We start from the raw sequence: 15763 nt of genomic DNA, 5'->3' as shown, positions 1-15763 counted from the left end.
AGAGGAATCAACCACAGTTTTTTTTTTGTTGTCGCTATTCATGATATTTCACACATTACACTAATGACTGCAGCGGTGCTGCAACGAAAAAAAAATAAAAGACGCTGCGCATATTAGCAACACCCTAGTCTATGGCCCCTTCAATTTTCATTGCTAAATGAGGCTCAACAACGTGTATCTTAAACTGTTCCGACTCTGCGCTGATATAGCGAGCTGCAACTTGCGATTTTTTTTGTAAGCCGGAACACAAAATATGAATGGAGACGCTGCGCTCTTTTCCAAGGCTGTGTAAACATGGCAGCTTGCCGAACTGCGCTATTTTGTTATTGCTCTTGGTAGCCCCTATCACAGAGACATTTAAAGCAGCCATGAAGAGAAAATGCATGTTTGTTTTATTCAAAAAGATTTCGTGTTTAATAGTGACCAGGGCTTACGCGGCAGCAAATGATGCCGTAATCACTGAGAAATTAATCAATTTAGGTTAAAATTTTGATTCTCCCGCCAAATCGTGGGCTTTAGTGACTTCTACATTGAAGTCATAAGAGCTCGTGTATATAGGAACTTCCACCGCACCATTCGTCTCTGCAGCCTTGTTGCCGTCAAACCGCCCACATGGCGCTAGCATAATCCGCACTCCGCCGTTGCTTTGTTTTTGACCGTATTTACACCTGGCTTGTTTTTGTTACTGTAGAAAGTTATCGCTTCGTGAAACATGGGGTATGTTTGACAAACACGGTCACGTAAGGCTACGTCGCTTTCGCCAATCGGCCAGCGTTCTACAAGACAACTCCAAAGCGTCGGACTGATGTGCAGCCTACCAGCTAAGACGGGCGAAGCAGGCACGTTTTATATTTCTTTATCAACTCTTACATAATTATTAAAAAATAGACGTTTCAAAGTACGTTGAATATTCGCAACGCATAGTGCGCCTAGTACCAACAGCAGTGCGCATCGGTACTTCTTTGTTTCCGTGCTTTTTCGTAACTTTTGTTGTTTACCGCGCCATTCGCACTACTGTAAAGTGGATTTGCATGACATATGCATTAGACCAATATCTCTAACCAGCACGGCATGTAAACTGCTTGAACATATCATTCTAAAACATTTAACCGTTTTTCTTGAACAAGAAGGCATTCTGTCCATATAATATACCAGCATGGTTTTTGCCGGGGTTTATCCACCATAACGCAGTTAACCGAAGTAATACACGACGTCGCGCTAGACATTAACAATCACCGCCAAACCGACATAATCCTACTCGACTATTCAAAGCATTTGACTGCGTTTGTCATACAAAGCTAATAACTAAATTAAGAAGCCTTATCGGAGACGGAGAAATTATTCCTTGGGTTCGAGATTTCTTGTTTAATAGATCCCAGTATGTTATTTTCAAACATTTTGGATCAGACACAGTACCAGTGACATCAGGAGTGCCCCAGGGCTCCGCGCTTGGACCCTTGTTATTTCTCGTGTATATAAATGACATAACCACTAATGTAGATTGTAAAATAAAGTTATTTGCAGATGGCTATTATTTATAGGAAAATTAACAATGAACAAGATCACCACTCTCTTAAAGGGGCCCTGAAAGGCATTTTGAGCGAACTAAAGGAACTAGTGCAATCGTTAGATTGGGTCGTCAACGTCAGCTGTGCCAAGTATTACTCTTTTACGCGCAGCGGAAAGCTCACACTTTTGTTGCAAAGTTTGTCGCTTTTTTCTCACCCTTTCCTTCGTGTTTTTGGACGCCGCCATCTTCACATGTCTACATCATCGATTCCCAGATATTCGTCATGAGCTAGACATCCTGCTATTGGGCGGCTTTTTCACGCACTTCCGGCAAAGAGATGAGTCGTCTGCTCAGCGTCGGCTCGCCGGCTGATCTGCCAGCGGAGTGCCGGAGTGCTTTGACATTTTACGATAAACGAAACAAGTGTAAACAAACGCTTAACCGTTTGTATTGAATGCAACACGGCCATAACACGACGTGGATTTTATCTTACGTGAGTACGTACCATAAAGAAAGTCCCGTGGCACTTCTTTGGTGCAATCGCAGAAAATGCCCTGAGCCGAATGCCCGGGTTTGACGCGTACATTTTATTCAACTTCAAAACAATCCAAAGATGCGTTTCGAACGAACGCAACGTCAAAACATGCTTTGCAAGTCTGAACCGCGATTTACAGACGATGAGTTGCCTCCTCCTGCCCGTCGTAAATACGGCACTCACCTCACACCCGGTTTGCGGGGACGAGCAGCAAGTCACAACTCTGGCGCGCAAGCGAGAAGGCTTTTAGCCAGGCACACTGCACATACCCCATGCGAGGTTGAGTGGTACGTCGTTCGAGAAAGATAATCCAGACCATGGGAAGCACTATCCACCCGCAGAAGTACAATGTCGCATTTCATCGCGAAACGAACGCGTCCACAACACACAGAGGCGACGCACACACACACACACAGCTTCGGTCGCTGCATTGGCTTAGCTGCAAGCTTCGTTCGGACAATCAGCGATGCTACGACGATACAGAGCTGCGTGAGGACGACGTGCTAACCACTTCACGTATTTAAAAACACCGGGGCAAAGAACTAGGTTCATCGGAAGCAAAAAATCTTTCCTCCATTATAGTGCCTGAAATATACTGGCTAGTGTGCCGAGGGCGGGCTCCAGGCGGGCGCCGGGAGCGATGTACGCGGCCGTCTGCCGCTTGGGGCGCTGCCGTGCGGGAGTGTGCGCGTTCATCCGGGCCGAGCAGATCGCGCGGTTACCTCCGAGCTGCGTAGCAGACGGCAACGGCAGAACTTTCCATTCCCGCTTGCGACGAAAGCGAGCGAAAGCGAGCGAAAGCGACGGGAATTCTGTCGCGCAACCAAAATTTGTCCCGACCATTCGACAAAAACGATCGTCGCGCGACAAAGCGACGGAATTCCTGCCGCTCTCACTCGCTTTCGTCGCAAGTGCGAACGGGCCTTTATGCGCAATCTCCGCCCCACATAAAACAAGCTCTTGCTTGTCGCCTGAGCATACGGTTGATATCTGACTACGTTACACTGTGCTTGCCAGTGTATTTAAACGATGTCACTAGGTTTGAAACGTACGCGCTCGGCGTGCAGCTTTGTAAACGCAAGCGGTTTCACGCACGCTATTTTGCTGCTAATAGAGTTTTAGTACAGCGTTTGTGGCCTTTGCATACGCTAAACGCTAAATTTTTGCGTCCCGCTACGTGACACCGCGATGGGAGTTTTAGTAGATCGTCTCATCAGTTTTGCGTAGCGACACACTAATGCATACGGCGCCATCTGTCAAATGTTTTCCGAAATGTCTCGCCGGCTGATCTGCTAGCGGAGTGCCGGAGTGTTTGGACATTTTACGACTATCCAAACAAGTGCAAACAAACGCTTTCCCGTCAGTGTTGAATGCAACACATGGGTGCAGCTTGTCAGAACACGGGTTCTCGCTGATCGAGTGCAGCGTTGGTTTGCTCTTCGCCTTCACGTTCATCGCCGCTGATAAAGCGATCCGATCCGGCGCGTTTTGTGCACGGGTTCTGTGTGGGTTGAAAATGTCTTTTTTCACATGCCGCCGGTAGTAGGAATTACAACCACCGCAAAATAACACCCGGCACCAGCGGGGCCACATCTGAGACCGCGCTTTTTGGATAAACAGTGCGCGGTGCACCAAAGGGAACGAGCGCACGATTCTCCCCACGCGGCTGCGAGTTCGCCGCCGATACCAACTGCAGCTATAGTACACCGCAAAAGGGCAAGGCCAGGCCGCACACATGCGGCCAGGTCATTCGTTCGCTTTTCCAGCCTGTGTCCATGGTGTCTACAGAGATGAAAAAGCCGAAAGAGCTGGCCCGGAGCAGACGGCAGGCTGTGGGAGCGCAATACCGGAAGTACGTCACCGCTGAGGAGCGGAGCATCATGGGAGGGGAGGCCAAAAGCGAAGAAACAGTTGAAAGGAGGAGGAAATACGGGCCGACGATAATTCGCGGTTTTTTATTTACGATTTCTCAGCTAATACTCATCGCTTTAACAAAATTCTTGCAGGAGGAGATTGCTAATACATTGCTTTATTTGGTTACATGTACATCCATGCATCGGCGGAAGGCATTTCAGGACCCCTTTAACAAGTCTCTCAACACCATTGCAGAATGGTGCTCACATTGGCAGATGACAACCAACGTAAAAAATCGGCATGAATGACGATAACACGGAAAAAAGAACCCTCTAACTTACGCTATAACATAAATGGCACTGCTCTCACAAATGTACAGAGACATAAATATCTGGGCTTAACAATAACATCAGATCTAATGTGGGACGCGCACATTGATAATGTTACAACTTCTTCCATGCAAAAACTATTTTTTATTCGCAGATCGCTTCATCCTGCACCCACCTCAACAAAACTACGAGCCTATAAAACATTCATTAGGCCGATCCTTGAATATGGATATACTGTATGATTCACTCATGCCGTGACTAACATAAAGAAAATAGAAAAGGTACAAAGAAGGCCATGAGATTGATACACAACAAATTTAAACTGGACGACTCACCCGCTGCCCTTCTAGCTGTTTCTGGGCTTCCCACGCTCGAAACACGGGCGAAGCAGGCACGTTTTATATTTTCTTATCAACTCTTACATAATTATTACAAAATAGACGTTTCAAAGTACGTTGAATATTCGCAAACACGAGCTACCCGGCACAAACATACAAATACTCTATTAGAATATAAATGTAACAATGATGCGTTTAAATACTCCTTTTTCCCAGTTGCCATCCACGAATGGAATTTGTTAACCCCTTTCACCACTAATTCCAATCATTGTGAGATTTGTTATCAAGAATTGAAAATAACGTCCCTTAGCGTCCTTAATATGTCTGCTTTTCTGTGACATGCAAACCAGCATGCACTCGTACTTGGTGTAGACAGTTGTGCATATAGTGCCTTATGTTAAACTACCATTGTAATTTGTTTCATGAAAATTAGCTTGTACTTGTAGCACTTTGTGTATGGTATGCATAATTGCTGTTTATAAACTTCAAAGTTGCTGATTTTTATTTTTCACGTATTATTTACCTATTTACCTATTTACGATCCTTAAAGTGTTAAGGGTTCTTTGTAACTGTATATTGTAGTGCCCACCTGCTATGGTCTCTTTGGGGCCTGGCAGTATTGTAAATAGATAAATAAATTTAGGCTCAAATAGCTCGTTCGGCAAACTTATAAGCTCTGCCTAATTTGCGTTCGCTTTTGCCGGCCCCCGCCAATCGCACAGCAGACTGGTATTACATCACAGGTTCTGTTGCAAGAAATGAGCTAGTGGGTCGCATGGCCATTCCAGTTTCTCCACACATTATGTAGCTAATTTGAGCGAAGTTTACGTTAAAAGTGGTTAGCGAGGCAATCTTTTGAATGAGCCAAAGTTGTGTTTTGCCTTCATGGCTCCTTTAACATAAGGCTAGCATCCTGGGCACGTTGGTACTCCGTAATTGCACCGAATAATTGCGCAAAAATGGGGGACACGGACCAAATGAGGAGGGACACACACTCCGCTGTGTGTGTTCCTCCTCACTTCGTCCGTGCACCCTACCCCCACGTTTTTCCCACAATAATTTGGTGTAACATTTAACAAACCCTACCGAAACCCCTATATTTCCCGAAGTCAGGGAGCACAAGCCCCACGACAATTTTGGCCAAACGTTTCGTCTACAAGCGATTCAGTAGCTACGTGAAACATATTTGCGAATATATTAACCTCATCCCTATCTTTACTGTGACTTGGTTCTTTTGCAAGCCTTATAGTGGAGCGTTGGGGCTAGTCGGTTCATTGCGTGGATTGAGCCGCGCTACGACGGGACAAAGTGAAGAGTAACGAGCAGCTTGTTATTTGTTAGTTATTCTTCACTTCACCAGTCTCAGCGCTGTTCAATTCCATTAAATGGCTTCAATGGTGTTGAACGGCATTAAAGGCTTCTTAACTGCTTGTCAGTTAGCAATCCCGAAGTACTAGTTTACGAAGTACTAGTACTAGGTACTAGACGAGGATTTCTGGCAGGGATTTGACACCTTCTACAACTACCACGAAATGACAAGTCAAGTAGGCAGGTATCCGTGTCTTCACGCGTGCGAGCGCAGTGCGTGAGAGAAAAGGGCAGATCCCCATCGCGCGCCTTAAGCCCGTTCTACATGGAGCGAATTTCGCCTGCGAATCCGCTGGAACGAACATTCGCACTTGCGAAGTTCGCAATGCCTGGAATTGTCGTCTACATGGGGCCTGCGAACGCCGCGATTTTCGCATTCCAGATGCGCCTTGTTTGCAGACTGAATTAAGTTTGCCGCCAGCAAAGGTTGTTGTGATTTTAACAAGGGTGGTTTTATTTTACTTTCTTGGCAAGTTGTTTCTGCCTGGTTTGCGGTAAATATAAGTTTATTTGCGGTTTTATATAAGAATCGCCAATTCTTTATCACACACAGCAGAGAAGACAAACGTTTTGGTGTGCCCGCGCTTTTGTCGCGCTCATACAAGCAACGCCATCTGGTTTTCAAGCGTGCATGTGGTGCCGAGCTGTGCTCGTATTGGCAGCAGGTCCGGCCCCTCTACGCCGCACACGCCGCACGAGCGGCGTTTGCTCGACCGCTTCAAATGTTTGGCACTTTGCCGCAGCAACGAAAAAAGGTTGTTTTGGCGCACGAGCGGCGCCGCATCAGCGAATTCGCAGGCGAAATCGCTCCATGTAGTACGGGCTTTAGGACCGCAGCTAGTCATTCTATCAGATGGCCTGCTCAACGGGCGCAGTAGCCCTCAAGGCTTGGTATAAACTTAAGGGGCCGCGAATACAAGCTATAATCTCGGTTCATTAAAAAGGCTGTGTTTTTCCCGATAACCACCCCACCCATTTCATCGCAAACTTAAAAAGTACAAAAGATTGCTTGCACCGACATCCTCGTAGCTGCCATGCTGGTGCAGCTACCGGGTGAAGGGCTGCGAATTTGCCTACTGCCCTTCTCTCGAGCTGTGCGGGGAGGCTGAGAGCAGTGCACAGGAAAGAGGTGTGTGGAGATCACTTAGAGATATTAAATAAAAAATATGAAGCCACTTTCCGGGCATTTACCTATGACGTCACAGAATATTGGCTGTGCGATGGGCGGCCGCCTATCTGAGCCACCCGCAAAAACATGACTGGGTGATTGTAGTGGGGCCTCTAGTTCCGTTTGACCGTATCGCGTGAATGCGAACGCGAGGTTAAAACACTGATCGAAATGTTTTTAGCGCTCGCTTATAATACGTCACCCCTGCCCGCTATACGCTACTGCTGCGCGAAATTTGAATGATGTTTAAATTTATGCCTTTTTTTGTTAAAACACCTCTTTCCTGGCTGGAATGGTCCTGAGTTACAAAAAGTTATTTCTTTCAAATTGAACAAAATTGCATTTTGTCATCATGGCCCCTTTATGGACTTTGTTGAAACAAACACGAAAACATGGCTAAGGCCTTGTAACAAGACTGGCAGCATTTGTTTTAAAAAATTGGCTCCAACCCACGGTGTGAACGTGACTGGAAAGCAAAACTGCAAACAACACCCACAACAATTGCCCGTGCGACGTCACTTGAATTCACGCACGTGGCTCTACAAACACTAAAACCAGAGATTATGTCTGCCGTTACCTAGAATTCGCTGAGGCGGTGTCACGAACGCGTCGGCCACGGCCGAGCTAGAGCGGCGGACGCCGCCGCTGTAGCCCGGCCGTGTGTCGGCAGAAAAAATACCGAGAGGACGGTCTTTCGAAGGGTGAGACAGCGGAACCTCCTGATGTGCTAACTCGGGAATACACCACTGTGCGACACAAGCGCAGACACGGAAACAATGCCGCATGTGAGCTCAGTGATTCCCATTTATACCAATTTAAACTAATTAGCTTAGTAAGTTTGAAAATTGCGAGAAACCTGAAGGAACTCTAATAATCGCTATTTATCAGAACCAGTTGCTCCTTTCGCCTTTTGTAATACCTGTTAAAAGACAACCGAATTGGTCTTTACCAATTTATAAAACGGAGTCCCATTCGTGGAAAGCAGTGCGAAAAAGGTAGTGTTTGTCTAGCGGTCAGATGTCTGCATGTGGTCTCTACATTCTGTATTCCCACCCTGCAAACCAATTTTTAGCGTATCTTTGCCGTACGACCACTTAATTCCGTCGTGTCCGGGTTACCCAGGACGCGCTATCCAACGAATCAAGCCCTGTGAAGCAAGCATTAAATGGACACGCGCCTAAACAGGCCCAAATAACCATCGCTAAAGCAGACGACAAAGCCGGGTAGCGCCGACGTGCCCGCCGGCGTCAGCGCGCGGGGAACTCTGGGTAAATTCGCCGCTCCGTCCACACTGTGCTGCGTGCATGGAGGAAAAAAAAAGTTAGGAGACGGCATGACGTCACGCAGCTAGCCTTCGCAAGCCCAGGTCCGTTGAAGCCGCTCCCTCCGCCGTTTCCCTTTCTCAAGCCGCCGCAGTCGGCCCTCCAAGGTCGGTGGGCCGGCGGCGGCGGCGGTCTCCGACTCCGGGGCATCTCTCGTGTTTCGTTGGCGGTAGCTGTTCCCCGTCCTTCCTGCATTTGTCTGCTCGGCGATCTCATGCCCGTGTGCGGGCAGGAGTGCCGCGTACGTGCGGAAGACAAAAGCCGTGGAAAAAAAAAAACATATAGCAGGCTTCGCGACAACGGGCCGCAGAGCAGTTTCGAGCAGACGAAATTGAAGAGCGCGGCGGCCCATACAGAGGCGGTGCGGTGGGGTCACGTGGTGCAGTGACGCCTGGGCCGACTTCGATTTTACTTTTTATGTATAGGCTTCACGTTTCTCCGGCGGCGCGGTCTCCTAACTTTTTCTTCCTCCATGGCTGCGTGAGTGAAAACCGCCCTCCCCTTCCGCAGCCGCAGACCCGCACGCCAGGAAAGAACCGTTGGCTGGTACAGGTAGAAAGCTTTGCTTGAATAATGATTCCGTGGTCCAGCGCCCCTCAGTGCTCAAGTGCACGCGAAAGATCCTCTTCTCCCGTGACCACTGACTCCGCCGCTCTCCGGCAACTCCGGTTCCCTCTTTGGCTGCAACCTGTGACCGCTGCAGGAAAGAAGCGTTCCGCTGGGCGACCGGGTCCCGCTTCCCTTTCGCTCCCCGCATTAGTTGGTATGAGCACCATGATGACGATGACGATGATTCGGCTGCGACTTACGATCGTATACTCCCCACAGGACATAGTTCTTGCACGGCGCCGGCCATTCATCTCATCACAAGATAACATGGCCGTTCTCGCATGGATCCAGAGCAACTGGATCACTACCTTTTAGATGCGACGCTCAGAGCATCTCTTGTCGGCGGCCCTGTCCTTCCTGCGTGCGTCCGTTCTTGTCCGCGTGCGTCCGTTGTTGTCCGCAGCCACTCTCCTGCTCTCCTCTCCGATAGCAAGCATGGCTTGCTTGGCATGGCTTGGATTGGCTTGGCTTGACTTGGATTGGATTAGATTGGATTGGACTAAAGTGGATTGTGTTGGATTGTGTTGCGTCATAGCCGCGGCAGACCCACTGACGCCGGCGCGTGCCCAGGTGAGTGCGTGTGCGGCCCAGTGCGCTCTCACTCCGCCGGTGGGCGGCGCTGCGCGCGGTGCTGCGCATGTGCAGTACTCTCTCTCTCCGCGGTCTCCTCTCCTTCGGGCTCGCTGCGCATATAACCGGTGTGCCGCTCTCCGGCGGCCTTTCGGTCGACGGTTGCTCTCCGCTTGCGCTTGAACCCCCCTCAGCGTAGCATCACACCAGGGTTCCCGCGAGGGGAGGTGGGCGTAATTTTTTGTGATCACAGAAGGTCTGCCTTAGAACGCTTTCCAGTATATTTGAGAGCGTGGTTTGTGGGGCGAGTTAGTGATTCATGACAAGAAAAGCGTTGGGAGGAACGAACACAGCAAGAAGACGGGACACTACACTGCCCCGTCTTCTTGCTGCATGTTCGTCCCCTCCGCTCCTCTGCCCCCCCCCCCCAGCGCTTTTCTCGCCATGTTCCATTACCTACACGTGTTGATATTCGCATATCTACTAACAACTGTCACGCGTCTCACGCGGCAGAGAAATGAGGCTCGGTTTGAAGCATTCGATTTCCACACAATATATTTACAACACCAACACCTCAAACGAACGCGATCAACAAACTCACAAGCATATCACACTATACACAAAAAAATAACCACAACCCCACACTATGAAAAATCTACTCCTAAAGTCACTATAACACCTCAACTGTCTATGCCAAATTCAACCACATCCTACCGCTGCTACCGCGATGAACCAGGTGTGATGCCGATGACGTGGCCCAGTGGGTAGGCTTCCGCGTTGCCGAACGTCGCAGCACGTCGCGATGGCCCGTGCTGGTCGTCAATGGTCCAGATGCCCGCTGTGTGATGCCACGGCTTCGCTGAGCACTGCGGCTCAGCAGGAGGCCAGCAGTGCGAAGCTGCTGGTAATAGGTGGTCCCGAGCTGCCCGCTGCCAGACGGTGCGATGCCGACGGGCGCTGCAGGAGGCCAGCAGAGCGAAGCCGCTGGTAATAGGTGGTTCTGAGCTGCCCGTTGCCAAACGGCGCCACGCCGCTGGTGCGTTTTGGGGCACGGCCCGAACTTTCCAGCGTTCCTCCCAAGACCTCGTTCCACTCTGTCTCCTCCAACTTCGTTGCCTCCTCCTCACCTCGCATTCTATCGTGTGAGGCTCCCACTTGCTGGTCCAGCCAACCTCTTCCTCCTCTTAATCACTCTGTGTATGTTCTTCATTGGACACTTCCAAATACATCTCGCCATCTCAAACTCTGATTCTTCTTTCTCTTCGTCTTTTCTTTCATCTTCTCGGGACAATCCCCCTTCGGGTATGGGCTCTTTTCTCACATGACAATGACCTAGGCCGTTATTCCGAGAGTGCACTCAATAACGCTAAATACACGCTAAATACCTCCTATATGCGCCATCAGAAACGCCGTCATTAATAAAACAATTTCTTCGTACAAAAGTAATCGGCCGCGTTAGCATCAACCACCTATCCAGGTCATCATCATCTACTGCTTGTTATCTGCTCCACTTTTCTGATGGAGGCGAAAAGCAAAAACGCCCGTGTGTACGAGATTTCGGCGCACGATAAAGATCCCCAGGTTGTCAAAATTAATCCGGAGCCCTCCACTCCGGCGCGCCTCATCGCCTGCGTTGCGTCGGCACGCATAAACCCCACAATCAATCAATCAATCAATCTGCTCCAAGACAAAACCCTCTAGCCCTGGTATCCACATGACTTTGGTCTGGTGTTATCCCTGTCTGTTATATTCCTCCAATCATACAATGTGAGGGGTGCCTGGCTCCGAGCAAAATATTTTCTTCATGCGCACGTACATTACGGCATCATCACCACCAGCAGTGTTATCAGCGTCATCACAGTGAAGAGACCGGTGAAAGCACCCGTTCACTGATTCTGAAGAGCCAAAGGCTGAAAACATGGAGCTGAAGGCGTCAAACGCTAAGCTTGAGGCCACATGCGCTGATCTTGCTTAAGAGGTGGAAGAGCACGACAGCAGACCTCTACACGTTGAGCAGTACTATCGTAATTCAAATGCAGACACCGACAACGGCACACAAACCCCACAGATACGGTGATCAAAAGTAGAGAGCAAGTAGGTGTACCACTTGTTGAAGACGATTTTAAGTCTGTGCATAGACTCAGTCCTACCACACTCAGATCCGATATTTTTGAAACGTGTAAATCGCTGTTAACATTTGTACATATTGCCGCGAACCAGACACGGGTTTGTTTATTTGTTGTTTGTTTTTAATGCCCGGCCGCGACCGGATCTGTTATCTGTGTCCCATGCGAAGTGCGTGTTCTATTCTTTATTTTTATTCCGCATGGGCTATCTCATTCAGATAAGCAGAGTGTTTCGCCCTAACGCCGCTAGCCCAGAATATTCTTCTGTGATCTACGATGTTCTGGATGTGAATCGACGGTTCCAGAAACTCTCGCGCCGAAAGATGAAAGCCTGTACAGCAGACGCCGCGGCATTCGATTCTGCTACGCTCGCCGACGCGCGTCACTTTGTTGAGCGCTGCCTCGCCGCCTCTGTATTCTTTTGAGTTGTTAGGGGAGCACAAGTTCGCTCCAATAAACTTGTTTCTTTTCCAAAACAACTGCGTCGTCCTTGGCTTCGTGACATCTGGTAGAGGTGCTGGGTACTCACCCTTCATGCCCACTTCAACCTCTGGAAGCCGCCAAGCCAGTCCAACAAGAGCCAGCCCCCGCCAGCAAGATTTACCACCCAGTTTGGTCTACTACCGGAGAAAGCGAAGAAGAAAGACGTCGCGACCAGCACCATGGTCAACCAAGCCAATCCTCCCGTCGTTCTGCAGCAGCCACGGGAACCGCCATCATTCTGAGGAGCCCCCGCAGAAGACCCAGAAGAATGGTTGGAGAAACTGGAGGGCGTCCGGAAATTCAACAGGTGGGACGACGCAGAAATGTTCCGGCATGTTTTCTTTTACTTGGAAGATTCGGCTCGCACTTGGTTCGAGAATCACGAGAGCTCCTTGACAGACTGGGCTCAGTTCAAAAACGAGTTCACTAAGACCTTTACTACCGTAGTCAGAAAAGAACGCGCAGCGCTTTTGCTTGAAACTCGAACGCAGCACCCCAACGAAGGGGTCATGATCTTCGTCGAGGAGATGAAACAACTTTTTCGTCGTGCGGACCCAGAAATGACGGAGGAAAAGAAACTAAGGTTTCTGATGGGAGGAGTAAAGCAAGAACTCTTTGCTTGCCTTGCCCGCAACCCCCCTAAAACGGTGGCCGAATTCGCGTATGAAGCTGCCGCAATGGAGAAGACGCTAGAAATTCAAACAAGGCAGTACGACCGCCTTGTCAACGCACTGTTCTCCGAGACCATCGGTGCCACCACTGGAAACTCCGATACATTGCGCGAGACCATCCGAGCAGTGGTCAGGGAGGAGCTTCGGAAGCTTTTTTCCAACGACGCCGCAACCTCAAGTGGCTTCCCTGACCGACGTAATCAGAGAAGAAGTCCAAAACGCACTGGGAACTTCTACACCGTCAGAAGCACCCCGCGTACAACAAGTGATGACCTATTCCACGGCTGTTCGTCGACCCCGCCACGAACCAACACGTCGTCAAGAGGTCCCACCCTACCGCCGCCCACTGTCGCCCGCCCGACCCCCTGTAGTGCGCAACCAGACGCCGAGGAACACTGACGTATGGCGAACACCGGATAATCGTCCTCTGTGCTACCACTGCGGAGAAGCCGACCACATCTACCGTCGCTGCCCATACAAGAGACTCGGACTGCGTGGTTTCTCCGTCGACGCACCTCGCCCTCTCCCTGGTCAACGACCACGTGAGATCGACGAGTATCTATCTGAAACCAGCCGTGGTCCAGCGCGTTTCAACCGTTCGCCGTCGCCCTGCCTATACCAATCGCCGAACCGCCGTAGCAACGCTAACTACGCCCGTGGGAGGTCCCCCAGCCCACGCGGGGGAAACTACAAGCACCAACGTCTGGAGGTGAAGTTGCTTTACGGCGAAAAACCGGAAACCCTCCAACGACGCGAGGACGCGCCGAAGATAGCGATTCACGACATGCCCTCATCCCGACGACCCGACCTAACCCTGACGAGACTCCCGAACACGACGACAGCTGTACGGCGCGACGCGTACCCGACCTCACCGAGACGTCCGCTGAGAAGACGTCGACAACGACGACGCACAGTGCCCGACCGTCAACACGCACAAGCCCAGATGCGACGCCCCGACGCACCCGGAACTCGAGGAAGGCGGCATCCGACGTCAAGGTGTCCATCGACGGCTTTGATGTAGTCGCCCTCGTAGACATGGGAGCCGACTACTCCGTAATGAGCGGACCATTTGCCCCTGTCACACGGGCACTTTCAATCGCGATTGAAGTGAATCGCGATCGAGTTTTCGAGCGCGCTCGACGTACTGCCGCTGCTACACGGCACGTTTCAATCGCGATTGAGAAGTTGCACGGGTTGCGCTCGTGTTCGCCAGATGGCGCTAACCATGTACTTGCGGCTGGCGTCTGGTAACTTCGCGCGGTCGTAGGTATACGTAACTATGTAAATATTACCTCACGCTTATTTGGGTCAAGTTATTTGACACAATTTGTGGCGTTAGTTGAAGTTGTCGTTGAAGTTGTCACATTCTGTGCCATTACTGAGCGCGGACGAGAGTATCGCCGCTTTCGTTCGATCGCGCTTGGAAGCCTCGATCGCGCTTGAGAAACGAGGATTGAGTTCGAGCGGGATCGAGCTCGATCGCGATTGAAACTGCCGTGTAGCAGGTGCCCGATCCGGATTGAGCTCGATCCGGATCGACTCGATCGCGATTGAAAGTGCCCGTGTGACAGGGGTATAAGCTGAAGAAAGTTATGACCAGATGGGACGGTCCGCACATACGCACAGCAGGGGGCCACCTCGTGACGCCAAGTGGAACGTGCACATCGCGCGTCACCATAGACGGCATGACGTACCCTGCAGTGTTCGTCGTTTTGCCCAACTGCTCCTCCGACGTAATTCTCGGAATGGGCTTTTTGACAGACAACGGCGCAATAATTGATCTGCAGACCAAGTCGATAACGTTTTCCCCCGATCACTCTATGACGCCGGAACCGAACCCCGAACACCGTAAGGATCGCCGATGATCATGTCACCCTGCCACCCCGCGCAAGCTTCATAATCACCGTCTACTGTGAAGGTGCTGCTCCTGATGCCGACGCTGTCATGGAGAGTGACCAAAGGTTGATTCTCGACCGCGGTGTGTCTGTCGCAAGAGGCATTGTGCGGTTTAAGCAACGCAAATCCCACGTTTTGTTCACCAATTTCACCGAGGAGTACCAGCATTTAAACAAGGGCGCTGCAATTGCATTCCTCGAAGAAACGCAACAAGCAAGCTACGTGATCACAGTCGCCGAATTTGAACGCGCACCCGAAGATACCTTCAAGTTTCCGCATTCCTTCGACGTGAATCCGGCGCTACCGCAAGAACAACGGAACAAACTGCTGCGTCGCTACAGCGAGTGTTTTTCGTCGGACTCGAAACTACGTCAGACACCTCTAGCGAAGCATCGAATAATAACCGAAGATGGAGCCCGACCTACCCGACAGTCACCGTACCGCGTCTCTTCCCACGAGCGGGAAGCCATCCGGACTCAAGTCGACGACATGCTCAGCGACGACATAATACAGCCATCGAAAAGTCCGTGGGCTGCGCCGGTCGTACTCGTGAAGAAAAAGGACGGCAATTTAAGGTTCTGCGTTGACTACCGGAGACTGAACAAAATCACCAAAAAGGACGTGTACCCCCTGCCACGAATCGATGACGCCCACGACCACCTCTGCCACGCGAAGTACTTCTCATCGATGGATCTGAAGACCGGCTACTGGCAAATTGAAGTGGACGAGAGAGACCGAGAGAAGACTGCATTTATAACCCCCGACGGTCTGTACGAGTTCAAGGTGATGCCGTTTGGGCTGTGCACGGCGCCAGCAACGTTTCAAAGAGTCATGGACACTGTGCTAGCTGGCCTGAAGTGGCACACCTGCCTCGTCTACCTCGACGACGTTGTGGTATTCGCCCGGACCCAGACAACACAAACACATCCTGAGCACATCCCGAGGACGTTCTATTGAGGACATCATGATGTCCTCAGTATGTCC

The 15763-nt window shown here is 50.4% G+C and overlaps 1 protein-coding gene across 1 annotated transcript in view; it reads right to left on the bottom strand.

Moving 5' to 3' along the window:
- The window catches only part of LOC144151821 (uncharacterized), a 49501-nt gene that overhangs the window by 16190 nt on the left and 17548 nt on the right, over window positions 1–15763 (bottom strand). The window lies entirely within an intron of this gene.

This window comes from Haemaphysalis longicornis, unplaced genomic scaffold (genome assembly GCF_048455015.1).
Source record: "Haemaphysalis longicornis isolate Haplotype H1 unplaced genomic scaffold, Haemaphysalis longicornis Haplotype H1 scaffold_9, whole genome shotgun sequence".
Classification (NCBI taxonomy): domain Eukaryota; kingdom Metazoa; phylum Arthropoda; class Arachnida; order Ixodida; family Ixodidae; genus Haemaphysalis; species Haemaphysalis longicornis.
This window is presented reverse-complemented; position numbering and strand designations above follow the sequence as displayed.